This window comes from Biomphalaria glabrata, chromosome 4 (genome assembly GCF_947242115.1).
Source record: "Biomphalaria glabrata chromosome 4, xgBioGlab47.1, whole genome shotgun sequence".
In the NCBI taxonomy this organism is placed as follows: domain Eukaryota; kingdom Metazoa; phylum Mollusca; class Gastropoda; family Planorbidae; genus Biomphalaria; species Biomphalaria glabrata.
Window position 1 is genome coordinate 29637621 of NC_074714.1, and position 17949 is coordinate 29655569.

At 33.4% G+C, this 17949-nt stretch overlaps 1 protein-coding gene across 5 annotated transcripts in view; it reads right to left on the reverse strand.

Annotated features, from left to right (window-relative positions):
- The window catches only part of LOC106053306 (E3 ubiquitin-protein ligase HUWE1-like), a 192890-nt gene extending 176104 nt beyond the window's left edge, over positions 1-16786 (reverse strand). For 4 of the 5 annotated variants that reach the window (XM_056026466.1, XM_056026467.1, XM_056026468.1 and 1 more), the window contains exon 1: positions 16670-16786. The gene's annotated coding sequence lies outside the window, so the exon portion shown is untranslated. Of the gene's footprint in view, positions 1-14587; positions 14686-16669 lie in introns of those variants that run through there. The other variant, XM_056026465.1, reaches the window with a different exon arrangement.
- Between the last annotated feature and the right edge of the window lie 1163 nt (positions 16787-17949).

Sequence of the window (17949 nt, forward strand, 5' to 3'; positions counted from 1 at the left end):
ATGGTAGCGTGAAATAAACATTGTTATAAAAGCTACATGCTTATTAAATTATCGTCAAATGATATCTCGCGCCAAAACGTCAGTACCAAAACGTCACGTATCGTAAGTAGATCTATAGCATTAAAGACCAACTGAAGAGGTTTTTTTCTAAATTGAGATAGCGATTGATTCAGACAGTAGATAGCATCAAAGTTAGTTCCTAAAATTTTGAGATTTTAGAAAAGCGTATTTATATTAGAAAAAGTAATTTGAAAGTGGAAAAAATAACGAGATTTGAAAATCAGCTTCAATGGCCGAAACCGGAAGTGACGTCTTGTAATGGACTGAGAAATGTAAATAAAAATAGACATGGCTGGATACGTTACTGATAGCAATTCAGATGATCTACTTATCTAAATCTAGCTGTCAAACAATTTTAAATGATACTTATGGGATGCACCAAAATGCCCTGAAGCTAACTCTTCTACTTTTTCAAAATCAAAATTATTCAAAATATATTATAGAGCAGACTATTTAATTAATATTATAGATAGATTAATAGATAGGACTAGCCCGTCACTAGAGTCACTAGACAGTCACTTATGATCGTCTTATGACTAGATGATACTAGATCTAGATAGTAGATGGTAGATTCTAGATCTACTATAAATTATAATAATAAACTATACTAGTATACTAAAAGTATAAGTCTATTATAATTTTTATTATAACAAAACTAAATTAAATGGATAGCTCTATCTATCTCTAATTCTAGCTAGGCCTTCTAACACTTTTACTAGTCACTCACTAGATGACTAGATTGACTTTGGCTTGTAGTAATACTAATAGAGTTTAATACTTATACTAGAGACACTAGAGTAATAGTTTATAAACTAGTAGATTTAAGTGGATCTAGAGTAATCTAGACTAGCCTCTATCTATTATGATTATGTTAAGTCTAAGCCCAGTCGCCGAGTAATCTAGACTAGCCTCTATCTATTATGATTATGTTAAGTCTAAGCCCAGTCGCCAACATTTTTTAATGCTTGAATTTCTATATCTCTGTAATAGTACTAATAGTAAGACCTAGTGAGTAGTGTCCTAGCATAAAGATTATTCATACTATTCATAGATATAAATAAATATAATATTATATTAGTCAAGGACTAAACCTAAAGCCTAAGCTAAATCTATATAGAATATATTTATAAAAGATCTAATTCTAATATAGCCCTTTACTAGCCCTTACTATACTTATTAATAAGGCTAGACTTTAGATCTAAAAAATAATAAGTCATCATTTATATTGGTAATATAAAATACAGATCTATACTAAACACATGTGACTTGTCTTTAAGTCTTAAACTTAAACAGGGTCGGTCCTAACGATTGCGGGGCCTTATGTGTAACTGATTGCGCAGGGCCTAGTCTGGGTGGGAATAAGGATAATAAGTGGAAATTAAGCTTTTGTATTTTAAAAAAATTCGACTTTGCATTTTATTAAGTACAAGATTACGATCAAATTAACTTTACTTTACGAACTTTGCAACCTATGGCATATTAATATGCCAGTCACTATAAAAGTAAATAAAGTATGGAAACTTCCTATTAAAGTGAAAATTTGCCTGATTATTACATGAAAGTTGACAATGCCTTTTATCGCGCGTAGGATTAGCGTTTTCCGGAATGAATGACACCCACAAATGACAATTTCGTCTATTTTCAGGAGATTTTTATGAGCTTTCATGAGATTTCCAGGTTTTATATATACCGGTATATATATATATATATATTGCAATTTAACAATTACACCTAGAATTAGCGTGGGGCCTATGAAAGTGCAGGGTCCACTGCGACCGCATAGGTTGCAGTGGCTTAAGACCGGCCCTGGTCTGAAATATATTAGATTGCCTAGACCTAGAGTAGAGTAATTTATTATTATTAAGAACAATAAGAGTTAGATGTTTATGTTAGATCAGATAATCAGTATAACATATAAGATATATATATATAACCACTAGTTCTATATATATGTAGTATACATAATTAAGTATAAATGTTAATAAATAAATTTTTACAAATCTATTTTACAGAAAACATATGACATGTGGCATACAGACAAGTTTACTAGATGGATCTTTCATCATTTTGGAAATACAAGAAGAGTGAATATTCCCTGTTTCTATTGTGAAACAAATCACAGAAACATTCTACAATTTTATTTTATATAATAAATACCAATAAATGTAAATAAAAAATCACATTTTAATAGAGTTCTTCATTATACACACAACATTATTTTAGTATGTTCCTTTTCACTTGCTAGGTTTAGACAAAGCTTTGAATCAGGATTTAATATTATTATGTCATAGCCCAAAGCTCCAGCAGGATGTTAGTTAATGGCAGTGGTCAATGTTTGAACCTGAGACCACAGAGAAGACAGTTCAGAGCACAAACCACACAACTTTCTGCGTTTCGAAACCTATTCAAATTTTGATCATTTCTATGTTATTGCAGATTTGAATGTCCATTGCAATGATGACTTGATCTGTACAGGGGTTACATTTAAAAAAAAAAAAAAAGTGTTGGATCTCATTCTTCGAATGATGCTATTTATTAGAAATTGTAAGGTGGAATAGATATTAGAGGCCAAAAGAAAATCCACTGCCAAGGGAAGACGTAGTCGTGGTAAAGAACATTTAAATTGACCACCAGCTAGGGCTGCGTAGCCATGGAAAATACTGCATTCCTCATTAATCTTTCGACTTGACTGCCAGCCTTATTTATTTAACACTTTAAATTATGAATAGCTCTGCATTTTTTAATAACAATAATATATATATATATATATATATATATATATTGAGATATATTTAGTGATTAACTGGCAATAATTGGGTTACTAAAATTTAATAAAATGAGTTGCATAACTACATCAACAGTAGCCTATATGCATTACTGAATATTATATTGATGCTACAATTTATTTTCCACTTCCCAGAGAAAAGAAAAAAACAACTCCTTTTCCAGTTGGATAATCTCTTCTATTTATAGTCTAAACACAATTTAAAACTTTGTTACAGTAACAGATTAACTTGCTAACTTAACTATCTAATGATTCTAATCGTGAGATAAATGAAAATTCAATTTTTACATATAGATTTATAGAACTATTTAAGTAAGAGTGTAACAAAATCCATATTTCGTATATTAATAATAATATAGAATTGGTAGATCTAGGTCTAATTTTTGCCTTATAGATACGTTTTTAGAAATTTAGATCTAGTAGATCTAAATCAGACTACCTTTAAGTCTAGGTTAAGGTTAAAGCTATTTGCTAGTGTTGTACGAGGTTGTGACTCTAGATACAAACTAAATATAATCGTGTACTACAATAACTGCATTGAATGAGCTCAACATTGTAATTAATGTTTTCCCCCATATTTGGCCTATTTAGGGACGACTATAGGTTAATAATCACTATTAAGTGTATAGATAGAGTATATAATTTTAAACTTTGTTTTTCTAGGCCCAGCACCTCGATCGGATCAGTCTAGATAGATCTATATAGATAGGTCTAATCTCTAAATATCCAATACTACTACTAGATCTAGACTTCATCTAATTAAATTTAGGTCTACTTCATACATCATTAATGATCTGAGAAAAGAAGATCTATAAGCTCTTGATCAAAAGCAGTAGATGTAGAACTAGAATAAGCCTGAGGCAGTAACATAAGCCATAAATTGCGTAACTCGACTTAAACAAAACATGTGAACTGAGGCGCGCGGTACTGCGTGGGCTGAAACGCTGTTCGCTTGACTGGATCAAGAATAAGCCGACAAACAGTAGATCTAACATGCAAAGCCATAAATTGCGTGATTTGACCTAATTTCCCCAACTCTAAAACATCCACATTTTATAAATTGGTGTGTTTTAGTCGCCTTTGTTTTCAAAAACTGGCATTCCTGTAAAAAAGAATAAGGAAATACGCTAAGCCATAAACTGAAAAATTTGACCTAATTTCCCTTAAACTACGTCATGGACCTTGGTTGTCTGGGAAATACTGATCTCGAATGGCTTCGAGATTGTGAAATTTAATAGTCCCTAAAACGCACATTAAATTGCTTATATCTAAATAATTACAAAGAATATATGTCTAATATTTCGTATGTATGTTTCTTTAAGCATTATGAAACTAAAAAAAAGTATTACACCGGTTTCCGCGTCTGACCCCAAAACCTCTTCAGTTGGTCTTTAAAGTATTGCCTTATTTAGGCCTTAGCCTTAGTGTGTCTAAGTAAGTTAATTAATTACATTTAGGTCCAGATCTAGATCTTTAATAACATTTTTGTTTTTTAAATCCTTTTCTTAGATTACTTAGAAACCAGTTGAGTTAATGAGTTATTGTTAGTGTTAGATTAGATCTAGTCTACACTAGATTAAATAGATCTAGTAGAGGCATTCTCTGGAAAAGAAAGGGATTTGAATGGAACAATTGGCTTATTAGCACTTACTAGATTCTAAGAATAGATCTAGTATCTAGACCTTGACTACTAGATCTATGTCTAGATCTAGCTCAACCATATCTTCGTAAATTCAGGACACACCCAGTCAAAAAATATTGTCTTTGCATTTTATTCATTCTATACTACGCACAGAATTACTACACGAGCCTTGCGTGTATCAAAGTCATATAGTATATCATAATAATTATGTTTCCTACATAGATCACGCTCAATAGCAAGAATTACCAAATGTTTCAATCTATCTACGAGAATTGTTGACCTCAAGTAATTCTTCATTAGTTTGAGGCATGAGAAGCTTCATTCCACAATTACGGGTGTATTGCATTTAATGCTATTTTTGTAGAATTGGCATTTTCCATATAATATGGAATGACAATTTTTGTTTATATATTATTATATTTCAGGAGGTTTGTATGAGTTTTTAAGATTTTAAAATTTCCGGATATTTTCATGACTTTTTCATATATTTTGCAATTTCCGGAGATTTCCAGGAGCTTCTGATAAATCGACAGGAGGCAGCGGGAAATCTGTTATAAATTAAGTTATAAAATGGTTTAATTTAATAATTTATACACCTAGAATTAGCGCGGGTCCTATGAAAGTACGGGTCTATGCGGTCGCATAGGTTGCAGTGGCCTAAGGCCAGCCCTGCAAAATAGTAATAAACTGCAAACTGTAATTTTAGAGTCAGGACACATCAGTTTGATTCCCTTTGTCATGCAAAGAGAGAGATTAACCACCATTTCTGTCATTAAAACCTCAGCCCTTCACATTTTGATGTCTTGAATTTGGTGCTTTGAGAAAATCAAATCTAGATCTAGAGGCAGCTTCATTAACAGTTTATTGGTTTTAATGAGCATTGTCTATTTAAAGTATTTTTATAATCCTACTGAATTATAGGCTACTGTCCTGAATGTGAAATACTAGATCTAGACCTAGATCAGCTAATTTTATCAATTTTTTAATTTCAGATTCTGTAAATGATAAGAAAGGAGTGTCACAAGACGCTAGCAGTGTGCTGGCGCCTGCTTGAACTGGCCGTAGTCTAGGGTGATTCTGGAGGCCCGACTGTTGACACTGGAACTTTGGTGGCTTTAGCCCTGTCGAGATTTTGGTGTTAGTCTATATAATTAAGATATGAAACTAAACACCGGAATATAGTTAGAAACTAAAACTTTAAACTGTATCTTTATTTACACACAACATATAATCTTCCAAATGAAACGTTATATACAGGTACATCAACTACTAAACTAAGGTCTCTAATCTCTATCAACGTTAGATTTCACTATCAGTTTCTCGTACGATGTTGAGAAGACAATCAGAAGCGGGAAATACGACCGTCCGCTCTACAAGACACACGCCAACTAACTGTCCCTCTTCAGAGCAAAAAAAACCTCCCACGTGGACTACACCCAACACAGTGGTTACGCCCCCTTGCATCATCAGTGAGGCATAATCTCAGTGGTTACGTCTACATGCATCATCGGTATCTGACCAGTGATGACGTAGGCCGCGCCAACTGCCCCTTTCCCCAGATCACCCTGTCCTCGTTGTAGCCTAGGTACTCTGATCCCGTGACAACAAAATAAACATTAAAGCACAAAAAAAAATACTTATTTCCCCTTCCAATAATAAAACAAATCTAATTAAAATATATTAAAACATAAATAATGACATTAGATCTAAAATATAAATAACAGTAAACAAACTTAAAACTTTCCACAATAACTAAGGCCATGGTAGTGGACTGCGGTTGTTCTGCTACACACACACAAACGGTTGTGGGCTCACAGCGGTTTGTGACAAGGAGATCAATAAATCTCTTTATATGCCCAACCTGCGATCGCAGCTGTGTATCAAGGATTGGCCTCTTTAGTCACACAAGAAGTTGCAAAGGGAAAAGATCGTCTCTCGAGACGTAAAATGCCACAGATCTAGTTACAGATATCTAGATCTAGAGCCTAAAGCTAATATATATTAATATTAGACTTAGTCTAAATCTAGATGGATAATTAGATCTACTTTGATCTAGATCTAGTTTAGTTCTCTCTCTCTCTCTAGATTTAAGTCTAGTAGTTTAGTACACACCTGGTCACATCTAGATCTAGATCATCGTAAATCAAACAAAAAAAACAACAAAAAAGCTGAGAAGAAGAAGCAGGCCTATCTGCAACTAACCAAACATACCCATGCGGCCAGCGTTTTAAAGTGACGATTGGACTTTACAATCATCTTCGAGTCCATAGGATATGAGAAATGTGCTCATTTTCGATCACGAAGGAAGAGCTATACTACTAGATCTACTTGACTGTGTAGGCCAGTCTTAGGACTCTAAGTTAACTAAGTACAAGTATGTAGTCGTGTAGATCTAGAAAACTAGATTCCAGGTCTAGATCTAAAGTCTAAAGTTTAGATTCTAGATATATCTTTATCTACATATCTAATAATTATTATAATATTTTATTTTCTTAGAAACTGATTAGATCCAAATCTAGCTCTAGATGATATTATTTTTTATGATAGTACTATGACACACTATGTAGATCTAATCAATTCTTTTCTCTAGAATCTAATCTAGATTGAATCTAAATAGATCTACATCATCAGCAAAACAATTATTTGAATGGAGCTAGGTGAAGGTAAAGTTAAATGTGAACCACCACCACCATGTGAACCTGGCCTTAGTGATGTTATAATCTCAGACCTGCCTACCAAAAAAAAGTCCAAATGCGTAACGCTTATGGTCAAAATGCGTATTTTGGCACCAGAATGCATAACACTTACACGATCCACTATTTTGTCATATATATATATATATATATATATATATATATATATATATATATATATATATATATATATTGTTATGAACCTGGTGGTGGCACAGATGGGGGTAGTGGTGTGTGTGTAGTCAGCCGACGCAAATCGCCCCAGGCCAGCGCTAGACGAGCGGTCAACCGTGACGAGTTACGACGGTCAGCCGAGACGAGTGTCAACACGGCGGTTCGGGAAGGATCGACATCGTGAACAGAGCTCAGGAGCGTCTCGAGAGTTGTATTCATCTGACCACCTGGAAACGTCGAGCGGCGTTCTGTCCGGTTCGAGAATGCCAGTAGGGACCCTATATAAGAGCGGAGGTGTCGCAGTCAAGACGGTCGAGAAAAGGGGCTCAATACAGAAAGGTTCAGAAAAGGGGTTCACGGCAGGGGTTCAGAGCCCAGTTCACTACAGTCCGGTCGACTACAGCACAGTTCAGCGGTGGGATTCTGTACGGAGCATTACGACGGTTCAGTGCGGAGTACTGTCAAGTACAGTTGAGACGAACGGCATCTTGATCTTGGTCTGTGATCGAGTCCGACACTACGAGCCCAAGTGTGTGAAGTCAGTCCCGAACCGTTAAACCCAGTGCAAGCCCGAACGAGACGGAGAGGCCAGTGCAAGACTTGATACGGCGGAACAGTGTTATCGGAGAGATATTTGTTATCGCAGAGCTATTTGTACTGTTCTACGTGCTGCCAATTGTACAGTATTGGCTATTATTTATGGACATTAAACCTTTACGTTATTTTGGAGCCCTGACTTGTCAAGTTCTTTAAGTTGGTGGTGTATGGTGCAGTTTGCAGAGAGCCTGGATAGTGAGATTCATAATATATATATATATATATATATATATATATAATATTAGATCTAGATGTCATGATTAGATCTACAATCTAAATCTAGATCAATACGACATTACAGATAAAATCTAGCCTAGATCTGGATCTATGTCTATATAATGAATATAATCTACTCTAGATCTGAGCTCAAGAGTGTTACTGATGCCATGGATCCGCTACAAACATAGATCTAGGTCTACTCCAAACTTTCGTAGGCCTACCTTCATCCTTGATCTTTTCTATACAAAGACTAAGAATCTAGTCTAGATCTGGACTAGATGATAGTAGATGTTATCAATCTAGATCTTGTCAATCTAAATCATACTACAACTAAATTGGAACTAGATTGTAGAGTAATGTAGAGAATCATGACATAACGTAATGACTAGCTAGACTCTAGCTAGATCTATTCCTGTATAACAAGTTATCTAGATTCTAGATCTAGAATCCAGATCGAGACTAGGTATCTACAATGTCACTCAATGTGTTTTGAATCGATAGCACTTCGATTTTTTTCTATACAAATGAATACGGGAATCAGGGATTCAACATAATTAATTTCTTACAAAAAAAAAAAAAAGCTAACTGACAGTACTGGTACCAACCCGCCACTCCCTCACTCTCCCGTTCTTCATTTCTAGACTAAATCTAATTGCTATTAAGAACCAATCAACGTATAGATCTGGACACAATGTTTTCCCCCACCTTTTCTGTCCCCCCCCCCCCCAACAGGAAGGCTTAGCGTGACATCCGTGACAGCACGTAAGCTAGTCAAGAGAGGAAAAAAAGGGATACGAAATGCGTAACGTTGCGGATTAAATGCATATTTGCGTACTGACGGTCATTTTTGGGAGATTTTGCGTAACGAATACGCATTTTGCGTAACGGTAGGCAGGTCTGTAATCTAATTTATCAAGATCTATTTTTATGAAAAAAAATGCATTAAGTTGATAAACTTAATAAATGCACTCTATACGATTTGCAACAAAATCTGGCAATCAGGAGAATGGCCCAAACCCTGGACCCAATCACTCAATATTGCCCTTCCAAAGAAAGGCAATTTACAACTCTGTCAAACTATTGCACCATCAGCCTCATAAGCCATCCCAGCAAAGTACTTTTAAAAATTATATTAAACCGACAAAAACCGAAAGCAGACAAAATCATATCAGAAGAACAAGCGGGTTTTAGACAAGGTCGCAGCACAACAGAACAAATTCTAAACCTCAGAATACTCTGTGAAAAATATCTCCAACACCAAGAGAATCTTTTCCATATCTTTATTGATTTAAAGAAAGCTTTCGAGTATGGCACGGGGCACTCTGGGCGACAATGGAGAAGTAAAACATTAACACAAACATAATTAAAATTATCCAGAACCTCTACAAGGATGCCACCAGTGCGGTGTATTTCAACAATAATATTAGGGACTAGTTCAAAACCACAGTTTGAGTAGGACAAGGCTGCCTACTTTCACCAACACTCTTCAATATCTTCCTTGAAAGGAAAATGGAAGATGCTCTTGAGGGCTATGAAGGTACTGTAAGCATTGGAGGAAGAAGAATTACTAACTTGCACTTCACATTTGACATTGATGGCCTAGCAAGGACAGAAGAAGAACTAGCTGACCTGGTGGTGCGCATTGACAAGACGTCCACAGCATATGGTATGCAAATAAATGCCAAAAAACAAACAAATTATGACCAATAGCCAACAGGGCTTTAAAAGAGGCATCAGTATTGGAGGTGAAAAGCTGACTAGTGTTAGCAGCTTCAAATACCACAGCTATTGTCTCAGATGAGGGAACGAAACCAAACTATTGGCCCTAATAGCACAGTCCACAGCAGCCATTTCAAAACTTAAATAGATGGAAAGACAAAGGCTTAGCCCTTGGCACTAAAATCAGACGTGTGCTTCCTGGTCATGGCTACATTTTTATATGTGTGTGAGTCTTGGACGCTGACTGCAGAGCTAAAGAGGAAGATCCTAAAAATGGAATTGAGATGCTACAGGATCCTAGGTATCACATTCAAAGACTGCATCACAAACCAAGAGATTAGAGACAGGGTAACTGCAGCGAAGCTCAAAATTTATGGCCATATTACAAGATCATCTTGGCTAGCAAAGACCTTCCTTCCGGGAACAGTACCAGGAAAAAGAAGAGACAGACAGAGAAAGCGATGGGAGGACAACATAAAAGAATAGAAGGGCATGCCATTGAAAGAGGTTTTAAACAAGGCAAAAGTGCCAAAAGACATGGAGGAATGGAGAAAGACGGTTGAGGAGTCTTGCTTGGTGCTCCAAGAGTCCAATAGACTTGACTAAGGGATAGGTAAAGGTAAATTTGATTTCAATAATTAAATTTTTTGCTTTGAGAAAAGAAAAAAGTAGCCATTCATTGCATCAGAGCTTTGAAATGTCTTAAATATCATGATGTCAGATTTTCAATATAATAGAATCTATATATATAAGCTAGGCGAAAAAACGTGGAAGTGTGAAAGTAAAAAATGACCGATAAACTTGAGATTGCGTTTTTGACTTTTTTTCACATAAACCACTACCACTCTTGCAAATTTAGTACACTTTTGAATGAAATGTGACAAGTTTTAAACTTGTGTTATCGATTACTTTAGACTATGGCCTATATAAAGCTTAATTACGTTTTTTTTTTAAAGTTATTTGTCATTTTTACATTTATTATAAAAAATACTCATTTTTTTGTTTTTAGCAATACAGGGTCCAGGAAAATGATCAATGATTCTTTTTTTTTTTTCACGGTAGATATCATGCCTGGTTATAATTCTACCAAGTTTTATCGCATTATCTCCGTCGCATCGCTCAAAAACTTGAGAATATGGTTACCATTAGGGGCTATGGGATTTACAGAATTTACTGAATTTTGATAAGGAAATTTCGTCATTAATGTAAAACCACTGGAGGCCATGTAAGGCCTAATAATCTGGATAATCTGGATATATTCAAATAGATTTTATGTATTAATTGTCGTCGCATGAATTATAAAGCGCATTTGAAAAATAATTGTTTCGGACGATTTTGATCCCACTTTTTAAAATATTTTGTTATTTTCTGTCATCACAACGCCGCCATTTCTTGTAGATCTAGACCCGATAATTTGTTTATTTCATCAATATTTACATTTTAAACAAGTAAAGTTCATAAATATAAATGAAATCAGATTTGTGAGCTAGAAATTCACTATGAATACTAAATCTACTATTAAATTTCTTATTTAATAAGTAGATTTATCCTCTACGAAACTCAATTCCAACTTTTTAACTTTTTTGAGCGGGGGGGTGTGTCTCGCTGGCTTAGCGAGTGAGATGCTCTCATGATGACTCATCTTACTTGTTCCATGTCAACAATGTTAAGCCAAAACGACAAAAAAAAATCATAACTTTCTAACTATTAGACATACAGTCATAATTTAAACACCATTGGAAAGTTCTTTATAAGAATTTTAATGATGTACTAACGAAAAATTGTTTTTTCAAAGATCAATTTTTTATTTCACCTTCCTATGCCTATATATATATTTTCCAGTTTACAAGAACTAGATGATCTAAATGGGACAGACAGACCACACAAAACTAGATCTAGAATATTATATAGTCTATTTTTCTATAGATCTAGAATAACCTAGATCTAATCCTCTTTCAGGTGCCGCTAAAAATGGTAAAATGTTTACTATTACATTATTATTAGAATTTAGAATTTTAGATCTAGTAGAATTTAGATCTAGATCTAAATGTTTATAACTCAGTCTCAAATTTGAAAAACCATTGGGCGGAAAACAAATTGAGCTCTCAACATTCTACTTTTAGGACCATTTTTTTGACCAATTTCAAATTGGCTATTATTGACATATTATATATCAAATTTATTGCCCAAGAATAGAGGAATTTAAAAAAAATAAAATCAGAAGCAGCAGACAATTATTTAACTTGAAAAAATGAGGTCAAACACACTTACCCCTAATAATGAAAAATCCATCACTCACAGAAGATATATGTCCAATTATCCATGAATTTCACAAATTCACAATATTATTAATAGAAAAATGTATCACAAAGTAAAGTATATTTATAGAACATTTGAAAAAAATATATAAACATGTGTTTTAAGACATTTATGCCTATTAATTGAGCCCCCCCCCCCAGACCCCACCCCTTCGGTAAAAAAAAAGTTGCAAATTATACTTTATCATAACCTGAATAACAAAACCATAATCAGTTTTGACATAATATGTATCAATTTTAATGCCCAAGAACAGAGTAATCCAAAAAAAGTAAATTCATTAACATCAGGCAAGTATTTAACATAAAAAAATGAGGTCAAACACACTTACCCCTAATAATGAAAAATCCATCACTCACAGAAGATATATGTCCAATTATCCATGAATTTCACAAATTCACAATATTATTAATAGAAAAATGTATCACAAAGTAAAGTATATTTATAGAACATTTGAAAAAAATATATAAACATGTGTTTTAAGACATTTATGCCTATTAATTGAGCCCCCCCCCCAGACCCCACCCCTTCGGTAAAAAAAAAAGTTGCAAATTATACTTTATCATAACCTGAATAACAAAACCATAATCAGTTTTGACATAATATGTATCAATTTTAATGCCCAAGAACAGAGGAATCCAAAAAAAGTAAATTCATTAACATCAGGCAAGTATTTAACATAAAAAAATGAGATCAAACTTTTGAAAAAACAAACAAACAACTTTAAAATGTATTTATAACTAATAAATAAGCCCCCTCTTCGGCCCACCCTACCATCAAAAGTCACTTTTTTTTTCTTATATTTATCTTCATTTTTTTACATCAATACAGTATAATATACTATTTATATCAATATCAATTTTAGATAAAGGGTTTAGATGTATTTTAGACTAGAAAAGATCTAATATTAAATGAAATATTATCAAGATATAAATAGATCTAGTTCTTGATCATTTCTAGATCTAGGCATACGAGGTTTGGACTCTAGACTAGTCTAGACCTAATAATAGGCTTAAGCTAAAAGTGCATGATGTTTTCTGTTTACTATCTCAAATAATCTCAATTTTTTGTATCTGTTGTAAATGTTGATGAGAAAAGAAATAAAAACATTTATTTGGTTTATATGTGTTTATTGTTATTTTTAACGATGTCTTTAAGTCATAAGTAGATCTATTCTTCTATAGTGATAGTCTATATCTATAGAGATTTAGAATTTACTATTAAGTCTTAGATCTAGACTAGTCTAGATCTATAAATCACAAACATAACAAGTATTATTAGATCTAGTGTCTAGAATATCTACATATAAACAAAAATGTAGTATCTGCGTTATTTTGGTAGCTCTAGTCTAGATCTACTAGTACTAGACCTAGACCTAGATCTAAATCTACTGTCTAGATCTAGACAATGGAAGGGATACAGCACTCGATTTTTTACCGGTCAGCATTTTTTTTTTTAGATCTAATCTAGCAATATTAATTTTAATTTAAACATTTAGATTTTTAGATTCTATATCTACAATCCAATCTTTTTTTTCCCGATCTTGGTTTTCTTGGCGTTAGTAAAAAGAATTTACAAAGGAAAAAAAACAGTTATACACTGGTAGTCGCTGTAGAAGTTTTTCTAGATCTAGCCTCTATTAGACAGTATATAATCACTAGATCTAGACTAGGGCTAGGTCTAATCTCTATTATTATAGATTATAGATCTAGGTATTCTATAATCTAGATCTAGTCTAGATTATAAAATATAAGTTAAAATTAAGATATCGATCTCCATGTGGCATCACGCTGTGTAGTGTTTAGCCTGTTTAGCAAGCGTGCGTTATTGCCGATGTCCGGTTATTCGATAATCGGTTGTTCGAAAGCGACAACCTAGTATTAAAGTACAATAATTACCTTAATAGTTGATAATATTATAAAAAATATTGTCTTATGGATAGTTCGGACTGAGATCGCTTTTAGCGATGTTTCTTTCTCGAGGATTCAGAGCGAATGATTGAAAAAAAAAGTTTTTAAAAAAACGTAAGCCCTCCGATTTCGACGACACCACTTCCAATTGGTTTATAAAAAACGTAATAAAAGATTATTTTTTATATTATTTCCTCTTTTTTAAGTACGAAAATATTGCAATATGATTTCTAAAATAAAAATGTGTTTCCTAATTAAAATTGGTAATATTTAAGTGTAAATAAATAAATATCGGCAAGCGTACATTCGCGACAGCCAATTTTCGTATTTGCATCGAGGCTATTTTTGTTTAAATCTAGGACAAACGAACCATTCAATTCACTTTTTTTTTCTTGAACATTTACAACAACCATTTTTTAATGATAAGTAGGCAATTTTTTTCATATAACTATAAAAATAATATGTTTCTTACCTTTTCAAAGGGGATCACATAAAACCATAAGTAAAGCCTTTCTGTCGTGAATAGCCTACTTGGTGAATTTCACAAGTGCACAAAATCTTAATAAAAATGATTTTCCACAAAATGATTGAAAATGTTGCTTATGAAGCTTACACAAACATAGATCTACGTATCAGATCTAAAAATACGCTACAGGTGGCCTAAATTAAGAGATAATGAATATTGACTTTCAAAAATGCATTTTCCGCCATTGGCATTCCATTGGACAGGCCAAATTCGAGTTTCACTTTACTTTAAACTTTAATCAAGACAAGACCTTTCAAAATCAAGTCACAAAAATGTAAAATTAAAAAATTAAGTTGAAAGATCCCAACTTTTACTTTACTTTTAGATTAGATAGATCTAGATAGATCTATAGTAGCTTCTTATATTAGGCACAGCTCATCAAAATCTCCTTTAAGAAACACGTCACTTTTTTGTTTATAATTAATTTGTTTTTATGTTTGGAGCTAAAAACGATGTTTCGGGACAGTGCATGTCCAATTTTAGATAAGTTCCTGTATTTTTGTTCCGCTTTTCCAAAGCAGATGGCAGTTTTTTAGATTCTCGGTAACCAAGTATGTAAAGCTATTGTTTAAACCTCCCCCGGCAATTCATACCCATATAAGGGATGAAGGCTATATTATGAGCCTGTTTGATCGTAGGCTGGTGGATCTATCAAAATAAGCTTCCAAACATCTTTAGAAAGACATTCCAATCACATTCATACTGTTAGCTGTTAAATAAAATTAAAAAAGGAGGTGTTTCAATGAATAATAATGAATTAAACACATTCTCCTATAGTGCACAAGGCAAAATCGTAATAAGAAATATTATTGGGATTAATAAATCTATGATTTTTTTCAATAAATAAATGTGACCTAGATCGAGAAATCTAGAATATATAATTTATGAATGAAAGAAAAAGTGCGGGCTGCTAATTTGAAGCCAGAGACCATGCCCACTGCAGGTGATCACGCCAGGCGAGCGCTGGTGGTGAGGAGAGGTATACACTAGGCGTGTAGTGTCACAACCTATCATACAGGCAGTGGAGGGAAGGATGAGAGAGTCATGAAAAGAATTATAAGCATCTATGGGAGGGAGGGGATGTAACAAAACGAACATCCAAATTATGAAAAGAAGAGGGTCCTTGGATGGGAATTAAAAGAAAGAGACAGAGAATAAATATAGCCTAGTTGAAAATATCATGTTTGTTAAATTATAATAATTAATTTATAGATCTATTTATAGATTTATTTCTGTTTCTACACATAGATTATATAGGTAGGCATATATATATATATATATATATCTAGAGAGAGAGAGAGAGAGAGAGGCAATATACTATAAATACATATTGCAGAAGTGAATCTATTTCTTTTAATACAATCTAAATAATTTTTAATTAACACAGATATAATTTATTAGCAATAACATAGTGGTGTTTCTTAACGGTGCTCGATGTGTGCTGAAGGAGATAGCACAAAAACTGCGTTTATTATAGGAGCATGAAGTGACCTGATTTATTTTAAAATAAAATCTTGACTATGGGTGGTAATTCAAAGAAACACAGCTATTTTTATAGTCCTTTAGTTGCAGAATAAGAATCTGCTTTCAGTTTTTTTGTAAGTTAAACCGTCACCAAATAAAAAAATAAAATAAAAATTTGACCTAGTTCCCGAATACGGTGTGCCGAATATAAGAATCTACTATAGATCTTAAGCAAGATCATAACAGTTAATCAGATAACATTATGAATCATGTTTAATAATAACATGATTATTCAACTTAAACTTAAAACTTATTTAATTTTTAAAGTAAAAGTTTTAAAGTTTAACTTAGATCTAGTCTTAGTTTAAAGTTTAAAGATGACGTGACAAATTTTGAGGGCAATCAAATTTATCTTAAAAGTGTTAATAAAAATATATTTTGTATAGAAGAAAACTGTACATTATTATTTAAAAGTTTAATTATGTAAAGATCTATATATAGATCTATGTATTAAAAAGTAGACCTTATTACATGGAAGATGCTAGAAGCATACACATTTCTTACCTCAAGACGGCCGCCATATTAAGTCCAGTGGTAGTTGCCCGGATTAAAATATATGGGAAATCACTCTTTCACTCTTTACGTCTTGGTCTCGCCCAGAGTTCCAGAGCCTTTGATATCTATTAGATCTATTAATAGTAAAGTCACTATTACGGAACAATTTGCTGCTGCTTTTAGTTTTCATTTTTTTTTTTGCTCCGTAATGATTAGACCTATGGATAAAATAAAAAGTATCTAGGCATTGCCCATCCATTTTCGATAAAAATAGATTCTTTGTTTAGTTTTGTAACACATATTTACATTTTACATTCAAATCGACTGTGATAGGGTCAGTCACAATTACGGAACAAGATTTTTTAAGGAAGTCACAATTGCGGAACACGGTAAAAATGTCGGAACAAAGCATATATAAAGCACATATTTTATTAGTCTTATCATGGCTTCAACCACCCCACCCATCCCCGAAATGAAATTCCCATCCCCCTACAGGGGGAGGTCGGAATTGTCTGATTTTTTGCTTTGATTTTGTTTATTTTAGGTGAGGTTTTAATACTAAACCATCACTTTCTCCATCACAGCCAAGGGGGTTTTGAGTTTAAAACCCCCTACCGTGGGGTTTAGAGTTCAAAACCCGCTTACCAGGAGGTTTTGATTTTAAAACTCCTTACCAGGGGTTTTTGCAGTTAAATCCTCCTCTTCTATAAAACAAAAAAAAAATTGCAAACGACAATCCCCAAATTCCAAGAGCACAGCTAAGGATTAAGATTTTGATTTTAAACCCCCTTCGAAATTTACGATCAACCCCCTCTTCGATATAAAAAAAAAAAAGCAAATTACACACTAAAAGTTCTATGAGTGTAGCCAAAGGGGTTTTGACTTTACCCACCCCCCTTTTTTCAGTGGGGTTTGAAGCTAAAAAAAAATACCTCTTCAATATAAAAAAAAAAAGCAAATTACGCGCTCTAAAATCTATGAGCGTAGCCAAAGGGGTTTGAAGCTAAAAAAAAATAGATCTTCAATATAAAAAAAAGAGCAAATTATGCACTCAAAATGCTATGAACGTAGCCAAAAAGGGTTTTGAGTTTAGACCCCCCTTCAGATGGGTTTGATGCTAATAAATATCTCTTCAATATAGAAAAAGCAAATTACATACTAAAATTCTTTGAGCGTAGCCAATCCAATTTGGGGGGGGGGGGGTCCTTTTTCGATATAAAATCTAAAGCAAACTTTCAGTCACCTAATTTCAAGAGCGTAGTCAAGAGAGGTTACACATTTCTACCAGT